Below are 19,447 nucleotides of genomic sequence, written 5' to 3'. Positions count from 1 at the left end.
ACAAACGTTTTGTGTTGGTGATGCACGTTTTAGAAATGTATCATTTCGCGGCACAGAAATTCAGTTTTACCAGCAAACTGGAGGTTAAACCAGTTGTGAGAGATTTGGACACATGCGTAAATTATAATAATGAAATGTATGCGTTCTTTTATATATTTTAAAATTATTTATGTGATTTATTTTTTTCACATAGACTCAGAGGTTTTTTCTGTTGTTTTCACAATACATCTAAGTACTGAAGCCAACACACTAATGCAGTGGTTCTCAACCTGTGCGTCTCCAGGTGTTTTGGCCCACAACTCCCAGAAATCCGAGTCAGTTTATCAGCTGTTAGGATTTCTGGGAGTTGAAGGCCAAAACATCTGGGGACCCACAGGTTGAGAACCACTGCACTAATGTGCCACAATGCACAGTTTGAAAAGCTATTAAGTATGAGATAGTAATTTTTTTCACTCAATGCAAACATTATCAATCTCCAGACTAGCAGGAAGTTCATATGGAACAAACAGAAATGGAAGAGCAAATGAGTAAGACTCCTTAACAATTCAACAGAAGTAGATTGGTTTGCAGATCTCAGAGAGTGAACTACATTTCAAAACAGAAAACTGAGTGCTAGGACTCAATCCTAGAGTTTAGCCATGCTAGCTGGGAGATGCATCCCATAAACAAAGAAACAAAAAAATAGCAATTCCAAACGCTTTCTATCCTCCCAGGAGGACTCCTCTAAAAAAACCCCCTAAATTTGAATCCTGTATCTGCAGAGGTGTGGTTGCTCCATGAAGAGAGAAATGTCATCTGACTCTGTCCATATGCAGCAAAGCCTTTCCTGGATTAAACAGTCCTCGCTTATCAGTATGATAATGACCCTAGTATGTACATTCTTATCTGCTCCCACAAGATAAACCTGCTAAGTATTTTTAAGGCTCTCCAAGTGTGCAAAATACCAGACCTTAGCCAGCTCAGGCAGGGAAGCTGATAGGCACCAGCAAAATCCACCCTGTTTCAAACACCTAACTGCCCCTGGATTCTGCCCAAATATTCCATCCACTAAACCACATGTGCTGAAGTTGATTATCATTTGAGGTACAACCAATTAAAAATATTTCAAGCAACTAACTGATTTGCTTTTAATGTAACTGCAAATTAATTGACTGATTACAATAAAATTACAGTATTTCAGTAAACATATTTTAGCTTGTTGAATTAACCACAAACACCACATTATTAGATCATATTGAATTCATTGCCTGAATTGAAGATGATAGGCAGATTAAGTAAAAACTAAAACTCAGAACTTAAATGCTTTCTGTATACATTCATTCTTCCAGCTGTAAATAAAGTCAGCGAGAAAATATCTTTAGATGTAAAATTAATTTCAAGGCAAGAAGTTGAAAAGCCCGAAGACCACCAACTGAGCAATAAAATGAATATAAATGTAAATAAAGGTGTTCTTACCATACATCAAGGGAACCACTGACCGCATAGGCAAACTGATGAAGAAGCACAACCTACAAACTATCTACAGACCCACAAAGAAAATCCAACAAATGCTAAGGTCAGCGAAGGACAAGAGGGATCCTCTCTCCTCTGCAGGAGTCTACCGGATACCATGCAGCTGTGGACAAGTATACATAGGGACCACCAAACGCAGCGCCCAAACAAGAGTCAAATAAATAAATAAATGCAGATAGACATATCAGCCTGATTTATATTAATGACTTGAACTTGGAGATCAGATGTGCAGTACAATTTCCAGCTAACTAAAAAAAACCCACTACCAGTGGCTCTCAACCTAAGGTTCCCAGATGTTTTTGGCCTTCAACCCCCAGAAATCCTAATAGCTGGTAAACTGGCTGGGATTTCTGAGAGTTGTAAAAAACAAACATCTGGGGACCCCGGGTTGAGAACCACTGCCCTAGACGATTCAGGTCCAGGCTATTTGGCTGTCCACATCCCCTTGTACCTGCCCAGATCCTGAGATCTTCAGGAGAAGCCCTTCTCTCGGTTCCACCTCCATCTCAAGCTGGGTTAGCGCGAATGAGAAATAGGGGCTTTCTTCTAGGTGGCTGCCCCTTGACACTGTAACTCCATGCCTAGGGAAGCCAGAATGGCCACCTCCCTGCTGTCCTTTCGGTGGCAGGTTAAAACTTTTTCATTCAAACAGGCTTTTAAAGAAGGTTTTTAAAGATAGTATGGGGCTGCTGTGATTTTATATGATTTTTATTGTTTTAATCTGAATTGTTTTTAATACTAATGAGGTTTGATACTGTTTTAATATTTGTATATTGTAATGCTTTTTATTGTGAGCTGCTTTGAGTCTCCATATGTAGTGAAAAAGTGGGATATAAATAAACATAACAACACTGTAAGGAGATTAATCATTCAGCTTCTCTACCAAAAACAGGAGGGGTTGAATATGTGATAATGAAAGACCTTACAAGCCTCTGTGGAATCGGTGAATATGAAGAGGGGTTTGCAAGTTTTCAATGACCCACCCCTGCCACTGTCAGATTTACACATTGCTTGTTTTGGCCCTACACTTGAGGAAGCTCATTGATTGGGCTGAGTGCCTTTTCAAGTATAGCACCCAATAATGTATTCTCATGACTTATACAATTCATGAGGAACAGTGGTGAGACAGACAGGGTTCCCCTTTGTCTATTCTATCCACATATCAGTTGGTGATGATGTGTGTGTCTTCTAGACTTCAAGTAATCTGTCAAACTTATCATGAACCCATGAATGCAGTAGGGTTTTCTTGCAAGGAATACTCAGATGTAGTTTTTGTCAGTTCTTCCACTGAAATATAACCTACAGCACCTGATATTCACTGGCAGCCTCCCATTCAAGTACAGGAAGCCCCCATTCAAACTTCAATCTAAGATATCAACTTGGAAACATGTAACTTTGCAACCATAATTACAATTAAACAAGCTAAAGAGGTGTAAATTGCTAGGCCTTTCACCCACTTGTTCAATGCAATTGAATGTGTGAACTGGGGATCCTAATTTATATTTGCATTTGAATTGGGGATCTAATGTGCACTCCATGTAGAATTTAAAGACCATATAAAGGGCAGATTTGCAATCTCATGCCTAATTGCCTGAGTACCAGAAGAATTAAGGAAGGAAACAAGGATATTATCATAGAAGAATGGGAAAAGATATTATCTCTAGCATCCAATAAGAAAATCTTCACTATATGACTGAAGAAATTCTTCAAATATTTAGGAGTATGCAAGAAGCCAATGTAAAAGACTACAGAAATAGGCTGAGAATTCTGAATGCAATTGTTCACAGAGACAAAGAGAAGAAGCCAACAAACAAGAGCAAGAGACCTCTTCCACAAGATCCCAGAAATTGAAAGGATTAAACCCAAGAGTAGAGATGCTGTATAACAATGCAACATCTTATATGATCATGAAAAAAAATACAACAGAAACATTCAGGTCATCCCTCAGATCTACGGATTCTGTACTCACAGATAAAATCATCAAGGCTTTAACATATTTTCAAAAATCTCAAATGCAAACCTTAATTTTGCCATTTCGTACAAGGGACTCTATTTTACTATGCCACTGTAAATAATGAGACTTGAGCATGGATTTTGTTATCTACATAGGTCCAGGAATCAAACCCCAGTGTCTACCAAGGACTCACTATATTAAAAAGATGAAAGTATAACAGATTAATTCAAGGAAACCCCTTTTGAAAATGAAGACATAGTCTATTTGCATGGAAGAAAGTACCCACACAATAATGCTGCGTGTAATTCACAACTTTACCATGCACTGTAATCACTTCCAAATCTATGTTTGTGTCAATCTGCCTTCAGATCACCTATTAACTTATGGTGATCTTATGTCACAGGGTTTTCTTAGGCAAGGAATACTCTGAGCTGAAAAAAAGAGAAATTCAAGGAAGCTCTACCGATCTTCCTATTCTGAAACACAGCTTGGAAAAGTTATTTTTGGATCGCAGCTCCCAGAATCCATCAGAAAGCATGGCTAGCCCTACTGGCTAGACATGGCTGGTATTTTTTAATCTTTAAAAAAGTAATTATTACAGGCCTTAGTTCTCATATGGCCACATAAAGTACATTTGACGTCAAAGAAATAATTGGGTAGCACCCTCGTTTAGTAGAAACCATGTGAATAAGAAGTACGGAGGCTTTAAATGAAAGTAACTTTAGAAGGTGATAGCTATCAGGGGAGGACACACAAAGGGAAAAGGTCTGCTCCACTTGCCCAAACAAAACCCTTTTTCTAAAGCACACAATTTTTACTCAGACAGGAGGCACAACTAAATTCAGTCAGTTCCTGAGTTACGAACATCCAACCTTACAAATGACTCATAGTTAAGAATGCAGGTAAGACAAAAGGAAGTGAGAGAAATCTATCCCTCAGAAAGGAAATTCACTCCTGAAAGAGTTACCATGGGGAAAAGGTATCTCCACTGAAGCTTTAGTACCAATCCTTGATTTCACAACAAGCCAAATTTGTCAAAATCCAATTATCAGAGACACAGAAAGTGAGGTGAAATTTTCTGAACATGGGCAGACAGCAAAACACCATAGACAGCTAACCCTTCCCTATGCTATCAAAAGCTTGTATGTGTGTATGTATTCACACACACACACACACACACACACACACACACACACACATATATATATATATATATATATATATATATGAGTGTTGAATGAAAAGTAATGCCTCCACCTTCGCTACTTGGGTTTGGATGGAAGTATTTTAATAACTCAAACACAGAAATAACCCTTAGAATGTGCTCTTTAACTACCACTATTTGCTTTTCCACATAATCACCAGACAATTGGATACATTTCTGCCAATGATGAACACGTTTTCTGAAGTCGTCACAGAAGAGGTCGACACTGTATCCGCAACCAGCGTCTCACAGTACCCATTGTGCACAGATCTTCCGATAGCCAAGCACAGCAATAACGTGACCCACACATTCTTGTGAAATGCCGATTATGCTTGAAATTTCTCTCTGAGTGATACGACCATCATCCTGAATCAATCTGTCAACCTTTTGTTTGTGAAACTGTGTGGTTGCTGTCACAGGACGTCCAACTCTTTGTTGCACAAGTCAGATGTTCCCACCTCAACATCTTTAAATTTACTTGCCCAACGATGCACAGAACTCACATCAACACAATCACCATAAACAGCTTGCATTCTCTGATGAATCTCCTCTGGGGTGACACTTTCTGCTGTCAAGAATTCAATGACTGCACATTGCTTAAGTCTCACTGACCAACCGTCTGCGTAGGGTTCCATACTTCTCACTTTAACAACACAACCATTCAATGCTAAGGCTTCCCGCCAACTGGAACTGTAGAGGAGAGTCTACTAAACAAGCCAGTACCTGTCACATACCAGTACTACCATCTGTTGAGGAGTTACGAAGGTGGAGGCATTACTTTTCATTCAGACATCGTGTGTGTGTGTGTGTGGCTGGAGTGACACTTAAAATGTATATGTTCCGACTTACAAATCTAACTTAAAACAAATCTACAGAACCTATCTTGTTCTTAACTTATATGTACAGCAATATGCATTCTTGGGAGTAAGAATTTCAAAACAAAGTGAAATGTCCCATTACTTAAACTTGCAAGGGATAAGACGAAAACACAGAACACCTTCCTTTAACAAAGTCTGAAAGTGACCAAAATGTGACACACTGATGCTGTCCCTATACGTAGGCCATAAATGTATACAGTCATGATGTTAAATTGGTTAAAATGACAAACGTTTCTAAAGTCGAGCCACCTGTACATATCAGGATTGGATATCTGTACAGACTTTCTTGTGGTTAACTGGTGTCATGTTCTCAATAATTATAACATTATAATTATAACATCTGTAAATAACATCTGTAAAGCACTTCATCTTGCGAGTTATTAATCTGCCCAGTACCACTGGGGTGGGGTGCAATAGCTGAAGCCTTCAAGCTGATTGTCCAAGCTGCCTCAAACCTCTATCTATCATGTTCCTTCCCTTGGTGCAGGCCCCTGCTTATTCCTGAAGTTACCACTTGATAGACATTCATATACGAGCAGGTATTGAATGATTATTAACCAGTGTAAATAGATAGTACAACATCTGGACTATAAATTGAATGTATGGATCATATCTTCCCTGAACCACTAATGCAACATCAGCCAATTTACACATGAACATGGTTGTGAAAAACCTAGAAGCAGAGAACAGCATAGAATGGGGAAACATCACAAAATAATACCTAACAATGTACCTTTTCAAAGCTAAAAGTATAAAACATACCCTGCAAAGACCCTAAACACTGCACAGACAAATATACAGCAAAAGTATCAAGGAATAATTTACATTACAACCATTTTCAGTATGCTAACCTCTTTCTGCTTCATGGGTACAGAGAAGCCTATTTCCTACACCACTCTGTTTGCACAGTCTATTTGCTGACCTATGTACTTAAACTGGAAGTATAACACAACTGACCAGAAAACAGATTTCTTTTAATTGGTGAATTAACCTTTTACACATATTTGATGTATATATTTTAATACATCAATTCCTCTTTTCAGTAGACCAGCTAGTAAAAATAAAATACAATTACAGAGAAATATTTGCATTTCAATCAAACATAAATTTATATTTCAGCAGAGAGCAAAAAAGAGAGGCAAATCATAATTAAATTAATTGATATTTAATAAGGACTGAAAAAATAGATACATTTTCTTACCAGGTACTGAAACTACATCAATGTGAGCACTAAAGTAATCTGAAAGTATGACTAAGACAGGTGCTTCATCTTGAAAGAATGTAATCCCAGTTGCCACCTGCTTCACTTCAGATGCCAGAGGCACTGGGAGGCAATGTTCTTACTGTAGGGCAGGCACATATGAAATTCTTATTAAAATGAGATGAGACAGATTCATGGAAGAGGTTATCAATGCCTACTAGACATGAAGACTACAGTAGAGTCTCACTTATCCAAGCTAAACGGGCCGACAGAAGCTTGGATAAGCGAATATCTTGGATAATAAGGAGGGACTAAGGAAAAGCCTATTAAACATCAAATTAGGTTATGATTTTACAAATTAAACACCAAAACTTCATGTTATACAACAAATTTGACAGAAAAAGTAGTTCAATACACAGTAATGTTATGTTGTATATACCGTATTTACGAATTTAGCACCAAAATATCACGATATATTGAAAACATTGACTACAAAAATGGCTTGGATTATCCAGAGGCTTGGATAAGTGAGGCTTGCATAAGTGAGACTCTACTGTATTTACTTTCTTCTGGGTAGACTTCTGATTACCTGGAGAAAAAACAGTGGCAGGTGTCCACCGCATTCACATCGAGCTCATTTTGTGTGCATTGGTTGCCACAACCCACACAACAAGTTGTCTCGAGGCAGGTACAATTCTTTTCTTGTTCATTTCTTAAAAATCTATAGATGACCCAAACATTCCGACACTTGATGGGTTCACTTGTAGTGGAAAATGTGTCTTGCTCTCCAAGTGTGACTCCCACCCCACCCCAACCCAACCACAGTAGCTTTAAAGATTTTTTTTTCACAGAGATTAAAATTTTCCCCAAATATCAAGAGATGTGCTATTCTTTCTGAAACTTGGGGGGAATTATGCCCTAGTTATGTGATGTTATTGTAGAGAAATTCAAGGGCATAGCTCTTGCAATTTTTGTTTTTAAAGGATTTCATAAAAACTTTAAAAATTACCCAAAATCAATAGATGAGTGAAATGTTCTGAAACTTTTTGGGGGGGGGCAGTGGTAAATATGCTCTACCATTGTAGCAAGTTTCACCCCAATAGCTCTAAAAATGAGGGAGAAAGGGGCCCTGGAAGTCCCCCCAAAAAAATAGTAACAAATAATTACAGTAACAAAACAGACACTTACAATGTTCTAGAAATATTTCAGAATCAACTTGCTGGTGCTCTCTAATTTTGTAATGAGTATTGAAACTTTTTTTTCACTGATCACACAGGCCTAGTGGATATTTTACAAGTTGCTTTACACATATCCTAAAAGGAGTCCCAAATACTAATATTTTGACAGTATCCTGAATAAACTGCAGGTTTCAGAAAATTTTCTATGGCAGCTCTAACAATAATGCATTGCAGCAATTAAATTCATAAGTTAGCTTTTAGAATATTACTTTTCTTGCTGCCATTGAAAGTCATATATGTCAAAAAGAAGGAATTATGTTTCATATTATGTTTATATATTTGCCTATTCCAAACATATAAGCTTGTTGTATTACGGTAGGTCTCAGTTGGTAATTCTGCTTCCGCAAACATATCCTAACATAAATATTTAATGTTTTGTGGACCATCTTTTTGCACAAAAAAATGATTCCATTAAGTTACTTCTGTTAATCTACTTTTCTATTGTCTTATTACTGAGATCTTCACTTTATTCTACAGTCTCCTCCTAGCAGGTTATGTTAACCTTAACATATTCCGATCTTTCTTAATCACAACCGGTCTAAGTTTCAGAAATATAAACTCTTTTTTAAAAAATGACGTTACAGCTAGAAAAACTTTACAACCCTATTGTCCTTATACAGATGTGGCCAGAATTGTGCAGGAAATAGAACCGGGGAGCCAATTATTGTCACAGTAGCAAATTTTAACCGATTTGAAACATTGTTGACAAATGCAGTCATTTCATTACTAAATTACTCGATTTTTCAGACAGGTGTGTTTAACAAAGCTTGTTTTAAATCTCAGAGAAAAATAGGAAAAGGAAAGAATGCCCCCACATCAAGATGGGTGCCAATAAAATAAGAAATGTCAAATGATACAGCAAATCAAAGAAAGAGTAAACTGTGATGATAATAACAATATAAAAATATTTCTGTACGTATTTGTGTTGAGAGCCTGTGGCACAGAAAGAAAACAGAAAACCCTACAACCATATCTAAGTGGGATAAACGGTTTGAAAACCATCAGAATCTGGATTTGGCGTAGAAGGTATATTCATCTGAGAGTTTTATATTGCACTCTGTGGACCAGTCAGCGGCTGTCCAGGCTCATGGGAAGTGTGGAGCTGCTCATAGAAAGTTTAGAGCTCCACTGGTCATATAATAGGTGTTGTATCAATAGGCAAATGGAAAGGAACCATTTGCTTAAGGGGTAAAGTTACTTCTTTACTCTCACAACTGATCCTAGCCTTGATTACATGAACATACACAAAAATATGCCATGTAGTAGCCTACGAAACCTTACCAAAGGATCCATAGGTATAAAGCTGAGTTATCCAGTTGCTGCATAAGTTATTGCTCACCGGGATGATGTTCAACTTGCCAATTGCTATAAGGCCTTGATCATAAAAAGAAAATCCTCAGGTATGGATTTGATTTGAAAGAGATGCCTTCCCTGCTGTGTACCAGCCACTGAGATAGAAATCTAATACTAACCAAATATAAAAAGGCCTTAGCTTGAAATTAAGCTACTACAGAAAAGGGATGTTTCTGAGGTCTTTCTCTAAAAAGACTAATTATGTAAGTGCCACCACTAAAATTACTCTTTGGTTGTAATTCAGAGTAAAGGACTTTTTAACAACACCCTTCCAAACATGTTAACATTAAGGTCTGAAACTTGTTAAGTTCTGACACCAAACCATGACCAACAAGGTCATTGATAACCTAATTAATGCCAACTAAGGCATGAGTGGGGAAAGCGACTCATCAGAAGTTATAACTCAGGCATGGGCAAACTTGGGCCCTCCAGGTGTTTTGGACTTCAACACCCACAATTCCTAACAGCCCATCAGCTGTTAGGAATTGTGGGCATTGAAGTCCAAAACACCTGGAGGGCCCAAGTTTGCCCATGCCTGCCATAACTATATCTCATAATATCCTTAAGTATGGGTCATGCTGGCTAGACCTGTGGGGATTGGAAATCCAACAACATCTAGCACACCACAGATTTCCAATCTATGAATTAAGAGCTTTCCATAATCCCCACTCCATCAACTGAGGAGCAAAAACCTCAAAAACCTTAAAATTAACAAACATAGATGCTGCTTGCTGTGACATGTTATGTGATAGAATTGCTGATCTGTGAGAGCACCCTTGTTCTACCACTACTGCTTGATTCAGGGATTTGAATGATCAAAAATACGTGGCCGTATCAACATCCTAATAATTATTTCCTGGGATTTTTAATGCTGAGTATTAGAAGGTTTTCAGAATTCTTAGATAAAGCCATATTAATAGACATTTGTGTATTTATTAATGAATTGGAATGATGTTGTACCCTGGAAAAAATGACTACCGCTATACAATATTTTTAAAAATACAAGAAGGCATGCTAGAAAAATCAGGTGGAATGACAGGGATGGCTTCAAAAATAACATGCACACTTAAAATGGCATGCTTAGAAACTCTTTATGCTAGCAAAACATTTATGTATTTGGTGAAGCTCTACGGCCTTATTTATTTTACTGCTATCAATATTCAATTCGGCAGGGTTTTAAAAGATGGGTAAATCTGTCCAACCAACTTAAAGTAAGTTAATAAAAGTAGTTTCATGTGTTTCAGATATACCATGAAGTATGTATTATTTCCACTACAGCATGTCCTTGTTTTTAAAATCAAACCTATACAGAATGATCAAAAGTAGTGAGGAAAGTAAGAAGCATATCAGACATTTCTTCTTCAAACAGAAAGCCTCTCCTTCTCCTAATCTAGCGGCATAAAGTGATAATTATATTCAATGTTTTTTATTTGTATTATCATTATTGTTAGTTAGGAATAGCTTAGCAATACAGTACATGTTTTACATGCACAAAGAGCTGAATTTATTTTCTAGCAACTGCACTCAAAAGAATCAGGTACAGACTACGCATCCTTTATCTGGAATTCTGAATTCCAAAATATTACAAAACTGTACACATCAGTGGCCAAATTGAAGGCATCCTTATCCTTGCCTTCCAGTCAATGTACACAAACTTTGTTTCATGAACAAAATTATTTAAAATATTGTGTATAAAATTACCTCCAAAACATGTCTATAAGATGTATATGAAATATAAATGAATTTAGTGTTTAGATTAGGGTCCCAAGTATTCCAAAATCTGAAAAATAAATATGGAACATTTTGAGTCGCATTTGGGAAGAGGTACTCAACTTGTGAGTGAGTTGAGCCACTTTTCCACTTTTTCAAATAAGACATAAAAAATAGAAGGCATTACAGAAAAAGTTAGAGTAGATAGATAAAATCTCTGATCTATTAAAAATCACCGTCTTATTTATGTAATTCTATGCAACTGCACTTAATTTTATGTTAAACTGGTCCTGTATTTTCTACCAATGGAGGAAAAGTATATACTTCATACCTTTTAAAGCTGGGATGGAGAGAACAGATACACTAGCATGCATTCAAATGACGAGCTACCCAGTTATTAGTTACAGCTTGCTTTGGGTAATAGATTTTGGCGTGTTGTTAAGGTATAGTAGACTAACTTATTAATTATACTTTTTACTACACAAACTGGATTTTCTGCATCTACTCAAACTGCCAGTCTCGCATATCAAAACATGAAGCATCATTCATTTCCCTGAAAAGGTAGGAAGACTGAATGGAAATATAAATTATAAAGTAATAAAGGCACCCTCAACATCAGTTCCAGTCCCCCATCCAACATAATTCCCCAGGCACGTGGCTAGCTGTTGCTTGATCATTATTTTGGCTGAAAGTAATGCTACTGAAGTTTAGAAGGATTCACATCTTACAGAGTTTCTTTCATCTCCAATAATTACTAAACTAGCATAATTACTCACACTTGAGGTGAATTGTGATGCATGCTAAGAACCCAACTTGCCTAAAATTAGAGGGACTTAAAAAAAAGATCGCACTGTACTAGATTTTCTAAAATGCGCATCTCCTTTCACGCATATAAAATATTTCTCATTGGTCTAAACCATTCCTGAAACTTCTCTTCCATTGTTTTATTTTGATAGGGAAGGGAAGTTAAAATTACTGTCTTTGAATTTCAGCTCTTTGTAGTGACAATATTGCTAAATACATTTAAACGCCAGACATGCACACGATCAGAACAAAACACGAACAAATAAGGCATACATAATTCTTGCTAAGCTGCATGTAGACCCCAAGGCAAAAAATGAAACACAAGACCACATTTTCCTCCCAATGGGACTCATGTTGACCTTTGACAAAACAACGGGGGGACAACAAAAAATTCCAACTACATAGGGGAAAATACATCAAGCTGAGATTTGTACCAACATACCACGGTTATGAAGCAATCTTGACTTAAAAATAACATTATTTTAAATGTAGAAATATGTTATTTACAACAGGAAAACATGAAATATCAAAGTATAGCCAAAACTGACATTATTTTCTCATTTACAGTAATTGTTACAATAGTATTGATAGCTTTACTTAGTTGTCAAAGCATCAAGCATTATTACAAATTTCATGAATTTGAATACTGCATGCTTTTTATAATAAAGAAATGTAATTTCACAATGTAAAACTTAAAGCTTCCAACTTAAGAAATACTGCGGGGGGGGGGGGGCATCAAGGAATGGTAGACCAGCTTTTGCAAATATTTCTTTTATATACTACATATGTATCTAAGTACAGACAAATTCGGCAAAATTCAGACCAATCTTAATTATGATATGGCTATTATCTTGGCTTTATGGAAAATTCAGATTGTAACTATGTACAGTTCTTCACATATTCTAACAAGAAACTATATAAAGATGGTGTCAGGTGAGGATGCGTTAAAGACTATCATTTGTCCTCTAGAAAAAACAAAGGGAAATCACTAATTCTAACCATTAAAAAGGCAAACTAGAACTCAGGATGAAACAATGCCTGGTGGCTCATGCAGTTTAAAACTCACATTGTAGCAACCTAAGAAGTCATTCCATGGATAACAACACAGGACCACTATAGGAGCAATCATTACAACCTTCAAATATGGCAGAACAGTTCATGGTCAAATAGTAAATGGCTGAGAATAGGTTACAGGAAAACAAGAGGACAGGAAACTACTGAACATTTTAAGTATCACCAAACCAGATATACTGGCAAATCTCGTGTCATTTTGCTTCAACTGGATGAACTTACCACAGCAGGTATAGGCAAACTTTGGCTCTCCAGGTGCTTTGAATTTCAACTCCCACAATTCTTAATGGCCTATTAGGAACTGTGGAAGTTGAAATGCAAAACACCTGGAGGGCCAAACCTTTGCCCATGGCTGTACTACAGGTCATCACCTGATCCCAAGGTATACAATCACCACTACAACTATGCAAATCTATAGGTTAAAATGTGGATCCCAAATATTTGTATGGATTTCTGCTTCAAAAAGGTTGAAATGCACTACAAGATGATACATTTCAATAAGCCAGAATGTGATATATAGATCCCGCTATCCCATTGGCTTTGCAACCCATTGGCACAGCTACAAGAGCCCTTGGACTGCTGCTGTTATGACATATCATAGGAAGAAGGAGAAAATCTTATCATTTACACTAATACAATTTATCTACTATGCTAAGACAGGTTCACTTGCACATGGTTATATATTAGCAGAGAAAGGCTGAAAACTGACAATGTCTGCATTGTAAGAATATAAGTTTCTAACAATTTGCAGTGTAATTTTGTATGCTTTTAGCTATGCACTATCTTGGCTACATCATGAAAGCAGCAGCAATATTTTTCAAAACAGATGTTAGTAGTCTACAGGCCAAGACAAATTGTGCAAATATCCATTTCCCATTCTTTCAATAATATGATACCAATATGGTAACTCAGGGAAAGAACATCCTTTGGAATAACAAAACTGGTTCAGGGAAGAAAACAGGTTGCAGAGATACTACCAACTATAATTACAATTTTGTCTATGAAATTTCTTAAGTTCCATTATGTCAAGAAATATAGTGATGTTTAATATCTAGTCCATGTAAAGGTTCAAAGTGTAAAAAAATTCAAGATGATGAAAGCGAGGTATGTAATATTTTGAATGCCAATTATTTTGTGACATGCTGCTGCTAAATTGGAGTTCTGAACAATATTGCACCAACATCTGTGCTATTATTTGCAAAAACATATTTTGGTTCTCTGGAATGTGGCAGAAAGATATGTACATCTCAATATGAATAAGAAACATGTTTTTCCATGTTTCCAAGCATTTTTAATGTTACACATGGCTGAATCCTCTTAGAAGGTAATATTTAAAGCAATTTATAACCTATGTAGCATTTTCAATTTTTGCATATAACTGTATCCATCATTCCTGATTAACCACGTTGCCTTCTTTATAAAGAGCTATACAATCAATAAATGTAAATCTTACTACCAGAAATGTATCTGCATATCAACACACTGAAACGTAGGCCACTGGGAAAATATTAAAGTAATAGAAATATTAAAGTTTCACGTTCTTAAATTTGTGGGGTTGTGTCAACGTTCTAGATTCTAGCCAATTTAATATTCCAAATTTGCACTATTTTTCCCCCACTAGTGGCATATCACATAATCACCAGACATATCAGATTGTGCTTTATTTTGGCTTAGAAAGGCCAATTTCTAAATATATTTACATTTTCACCACAAACACATTTATCTGGGAATGATTCTTCCTGAGAAGTTCCACACAAATAAATGGAGCAACTACATTTTAGAGCTGGTAACCAAACTTGTACTAGTATATTAATACTGTGATCGTGTATCTTTCCTCAAATCAGTAAGAGGACTAGAATTCAATGTACAATTAAAAATATTTTTATTTAAAAACAAAACCATGATTAAATTTTACATAAGAAAGCAAGAAAAATAGGTCAGCAACAGAGGTCTTAGAATGTTCCAAATTTCAGGGGAAAATCACCTTTTCCCAATGGCAACATTATAAATGGGAACTCTTTATCTTCCATTAGGTCCATCAATTAGGAAAATCTGGCAAGGATCAGATATATGAATAAAGGCCTGTCTTGTCCTTTATGTATTCTTAATGTACTAACTGTACAAATAGAAGTTCTGTTTATTCTTGTTATTTTTACATTTGGCAGCAATATAATAAATTGTGATATGTAATATTAGTTTTTCACTAGAAAAAAATGCACATTGTATTATTTCTTTCCTTGAAGGTATGGAATAAATTGGGGGGGAATGGGAGGGAAAGAAACACAAGTCAGGGTTGTCAAATCTCATGCCATTCCTTCTTAGTGTTTCCAAAAGCAACCTGTAGATGTAGGCCTTTAAACGGTCGGATAAATAACATACTTTCATCATTCTTGATTGATAAATACTGTTCCACCTGGATATATGCTGTCACAACTCATTAGCATACTTGCATCATATACGCTAAGGCCACCACTTCTAAATGAAAAAAAATAACTTACTGGCTGATATTTCAGTATGCAATAAATTACATAGGTGTTGAAATCTCTATATCTCTATCAAGAAAATTAAACCAAGTTTAACAGCTATCTTATTCCAACCAGGGAAAGAAAAACAGAGCAGCTAGGTTTTGAGAAAAAGCTCAATCAAAATAATAGCTCCTTAGACCCTGCAACTGCTAATGAACTTTACTACAACACACCTAATATTGTAGCAAAACTCCGATTTTGTTAATGTATTTATCTGCCCAGAGTCACCACTGCACTGGAAAGCAACTTTCAATGTGCCAATCATATCAGAAATTAAATTCCTTTGAAATCTTGTATGCCATCAAAGGGTCATGCCTAGTTCAATATGCTGACATAACTCTCAAGACATTTACCCCAAAATAATCAGATCCTGCACCTAAATTAAGTAACTTGAATAAAGCAGACTAACAGCCCACTCCTAAACTGGCTGGCAATATTTTTCTTTGCTGCTTAGCAGTTCTTGTTGATTCACAGTCAAAAATCTAGGTATTTTTTTACAATATATCTTTCATTATAAAGTTTGTTAACTGTACTCTCAACCAACACCTCTGCTTATTTCTAAGCACTCTGACCATTAATCATTTCTGAGAAAGTAAAGCATTTAAGGCCACCGTCTTAAACAGACTTGTTCAAAATCACATCCCATTAAAAGAAATTGAACCTGGTTTAAGCAGCCACAGTGAGGAGGCTGGCGGATAAACATTTCACTGACCTTATTAAACTATACCAAGTATTTACAATTCTGCTGAATACTGCTGTTTCTTAACACAAAATACATGTGTGACTTGTATAACATATTTAGAATCCTGAAAGTACAATAATGAAACTTCCCAAATATCTCTATATGTCAAAATCTGTAAAACAGTAAAAAGGCCTTATTTAAAAAGATTTTAAAAATATAGCTGCACTGAACATGGGAGCTAGAAAAATATTACTCTAAGCAGCAATCATCTAAATATTGCATCCATCAGATAGGTATTAGCATGCATTTTGATTAAAGGAGATAATGAACAGAATAATGTATTGGAATGTGTAAGCTATGCATTTCAATAAGCCACTGTTTGTTTAGGTCAGTACTTAGCTGCCAATTGCAGTTCTTTTGACATTAGATTATATCTCTCAACCCGGGTTGCTGATGATCACCAAATACTCTTTTTTATGACCATTCAGAACAAAATTATACATATTTATAATTTTTTTACATTAAACCTTCAAAAAAATAAACATTTTGTTCCCAAGAGAAGGAAATCAGAGAATAAAATATAATTTGTCCAAAACTACAATGTTGGATCATGTACTTGTTAATTCAGTTTACTAAAGAGGCACAACTGTAATAATTGGAAGGGGGTGTTTGCTCAACTTCTATTACCATAGTCCAATAAATACAACCAATTGATGGTTTGACATATTAGCCATTCATATAAATTCATCCTCTTTGGGAAGCTATCAACATAGAAACATATGCACAACCAACAGAGCTTTGATTGTGAGTCTTTTAAAAGGTAGTGGAAGAACATCAAAATTGTTCCTTACAAGCTGTCAAACTACAGCATCACTGAAGTGTTAAGCTTCAGTCAACCAAAAATTATGTACGGTTGAAACTGAATGCAAGGCACCCCATTTGACATATACTGATGGAAAGATTGGAAGAACAGATTAAAAAGAGCATTAAAGTCAATAGAAGGTCCCCAATAGGTAACTTTTGGATTTTCTTTTTACTGCAGCCAAACAAATCATTACCACAATGATCTAAATATCGAAAATAGGTTGACCTCACCAACACAAAACCCGGCTCATATCCCCACATGAACTCAGGCCTACTATTTTCATGTGAGCCAAACCTTAACTCAGTCAGTGCACCCAACTTTTTCAAGGGTCTTGTATTCACAGGCCAACTTTCCAAAACTTCAGACAATATCTCTCCTCACCCCAATGTGACACATTAGCTGCCCCGGGACAAAAATCTAGCTCTGCTTTATATAATTGAGTGTGTTGATATTAAGCTCACAAGCAGAAACAGAGTAGGTGGTATTTTGCAGTAAAGGGACAGGCAAAAACTACAAACCATGTGCTGAGAAGAACGAGGCATATGGCAGGAGGCCCTATGATGGTAGTATAGTGTAGATCAAATGCCTGTTGATCTGTGAAGGGATCAATACTAACTGGATGAGGATGGCAGCAACAGTGATGAGTAGGAAAGAGATGGAGAGGGGGGTGGAAGGAAGTATCGGATTGAGTATCAACAGAATAGCATCAGAGAGGGGAGTCTAAAGACCCAGGGATGGTGTGTCCCTTCCAAGGATGGTGAGTGTCCTCAATGGAGTGCAGAAGGGCAACTACGGGAGGCCAGCATGCCAGGACCAGGGGGCCAAGAAAGCAGGAGGCAGCCAGCGCAAAACCTCTCCAGGACATTCCTGTGGCCTGCCACGTTCTCACAAGCCGCCCTTTGTCCTCCCTCCTTCAGGGCCTTTGCTCTTTCCTCCTTAGGATTGCTTCGTCTATGTGTGTGTGTATATATATAATATGTGTCCACAGACGCCTGCACCTTTTCTCCCTTTCTGCCTTTCCCTTCCTAGCACCCTGCACCTCCCCAAGGGCTCTCCAATATCACCCCAGCGTGCACTCCTCTCTTATTTCTTCCCCATCTCCAAAAATAAGGGGGAAGGCAAAGAAAAAGAGAGGGAGTCCACGTGATCTCTCCCTCCCCTTAAAAAACACACACACACATACAAACGCACATTCCAGCACACCACTCCAGTGTGTTGTTGAAGGCTTTCATGGCTGGAATCACTGGGTTGCTGTGAGTTTTCCGGGCTGTATGGCCATGTTCCGGAAGCATTCTCTCCTGATGTTTAACCCACATCCATGGCAGGCATCCACAGAGATTATGAGGTCTGTTGGAAACTAGGCAAGTGGGGTTTATAGATCTGTGGAATCATGTCCAGGGTGGGAGAAAGAACTAATGTCAGTTTGAGGCAAGTGTGAATGTTGCAATTGGCCAGCTTGATTAGCATTGAATAGTTTTGCAGCTTCAAAGCCTGGCTGCTTCCTGCTTGACGGAATCCTTTGTTGGAAGGTGTTAGCTGGTCCTGATTGTTTCCTGTCTGGAATTCCTTCTTTTTTTTAAGTGTTGCTCTTTATTTACTGTCCTGATTTTAGAGTTTTCTAATACTGATAGCCAGATTTTGCTCCTTTTCATGGTTTCCTCCTTTCTTGATAGCCTTGCAGTTTGAAAGTCTGAGGAATTCCAGACAAGAAACAAACAACACTTCACAACAAAGGGTTCCCCCAGGCAGGAAATAGCCAGGCTTTGAAAATGCAAGGCTACTCAGTGCTAATCAAGCTGGCCAACTGCAACATTCAAACCAACAAGAGTTCTTTCTCCCACCCTGGACATTATTCCACAGATATATAGACCCCACTTACATAGTTTTCCAACAGACCTCACAACCTCTGAGTATGCCTGCCATGGATGTGGGCGAAACGTCAGGAGAGAATGCTTCTGGAACATTGGCCATACCACCCGGAAAAAAAAACTCAACAGCAACCCACACCGCTCCAGCTCCAGGAAACTACAGCCTCCAGATCAATAATCCCTTCAGCTCTGCCTTTCTCCTCCACATCCCAGCAAATCCCGCCCACTCCGGGTTTGTTTGTGGGTTGGTTGGTTGGGTTTGGGCTTCTTTTTTTTTTAAGGAGGGGGGAAAAAACTTCCTCCTCCAGCTCAAATCAAGCTTTGGTCGGGAAGAAAGAAAGAAAGAAAAAAGCTTGCCAAAAGTTGCACGCTCAACTCCGGCAAGGCAGGAAAAAATAAAGCCACAGCGAGGGCCGTTATGTCTCATCTCTCAGTTGGATCCAAAGAGAAGGCTACACGGGACAGGGTTTTTTGGGGGAGAGAGAGAGATTGGGCAAGCCAGAAACTGAGCTTTCTTTCCTTCCTTGTGTCCCCTCCTTCCCTTTTCCTTTCTCTCTCTCTCTTTCCCAGTGAGCCAAGTCA

The 19,447-nt window shown here is 37.4% G+C and overlaps 1 protein-coding gene across 5 annotated transcripts in view; it reads right to left on the bottom strand.

Moving 5' to 3' along the window:
- The window catches only part of znf521 (zinc finger protein 521), a 327,852-nt gene that overhangs the window by 306,428 nt on the left and 1,977 nt on the right, over positions 1-19,447 (bottom strand). The window lies entirely within an intron of this gene.

The sequence above is a fragment of the Anolis carolinensis genome, chromosome 4, assembly GCF_035594765.1.
Source record: "Anolis carolinensis isolate JA03-04 chromosome 4, rAnoCar3.1.pri, whole genome shotgun sequence".
In the NCBI taxonomy this organism is placed as follows: domain Eukaryota; kingdom Metazoa; phylum Chordata; class Lepidosauria; order Squamata; family Dactyloidae; genus Anolis; species Anolis carolinensis.
The sequence above is the reverse complement of the archived record's forward strand: the minus strand, read 5'-3'. Positions and strand labels throughout refer to the sequence as shown.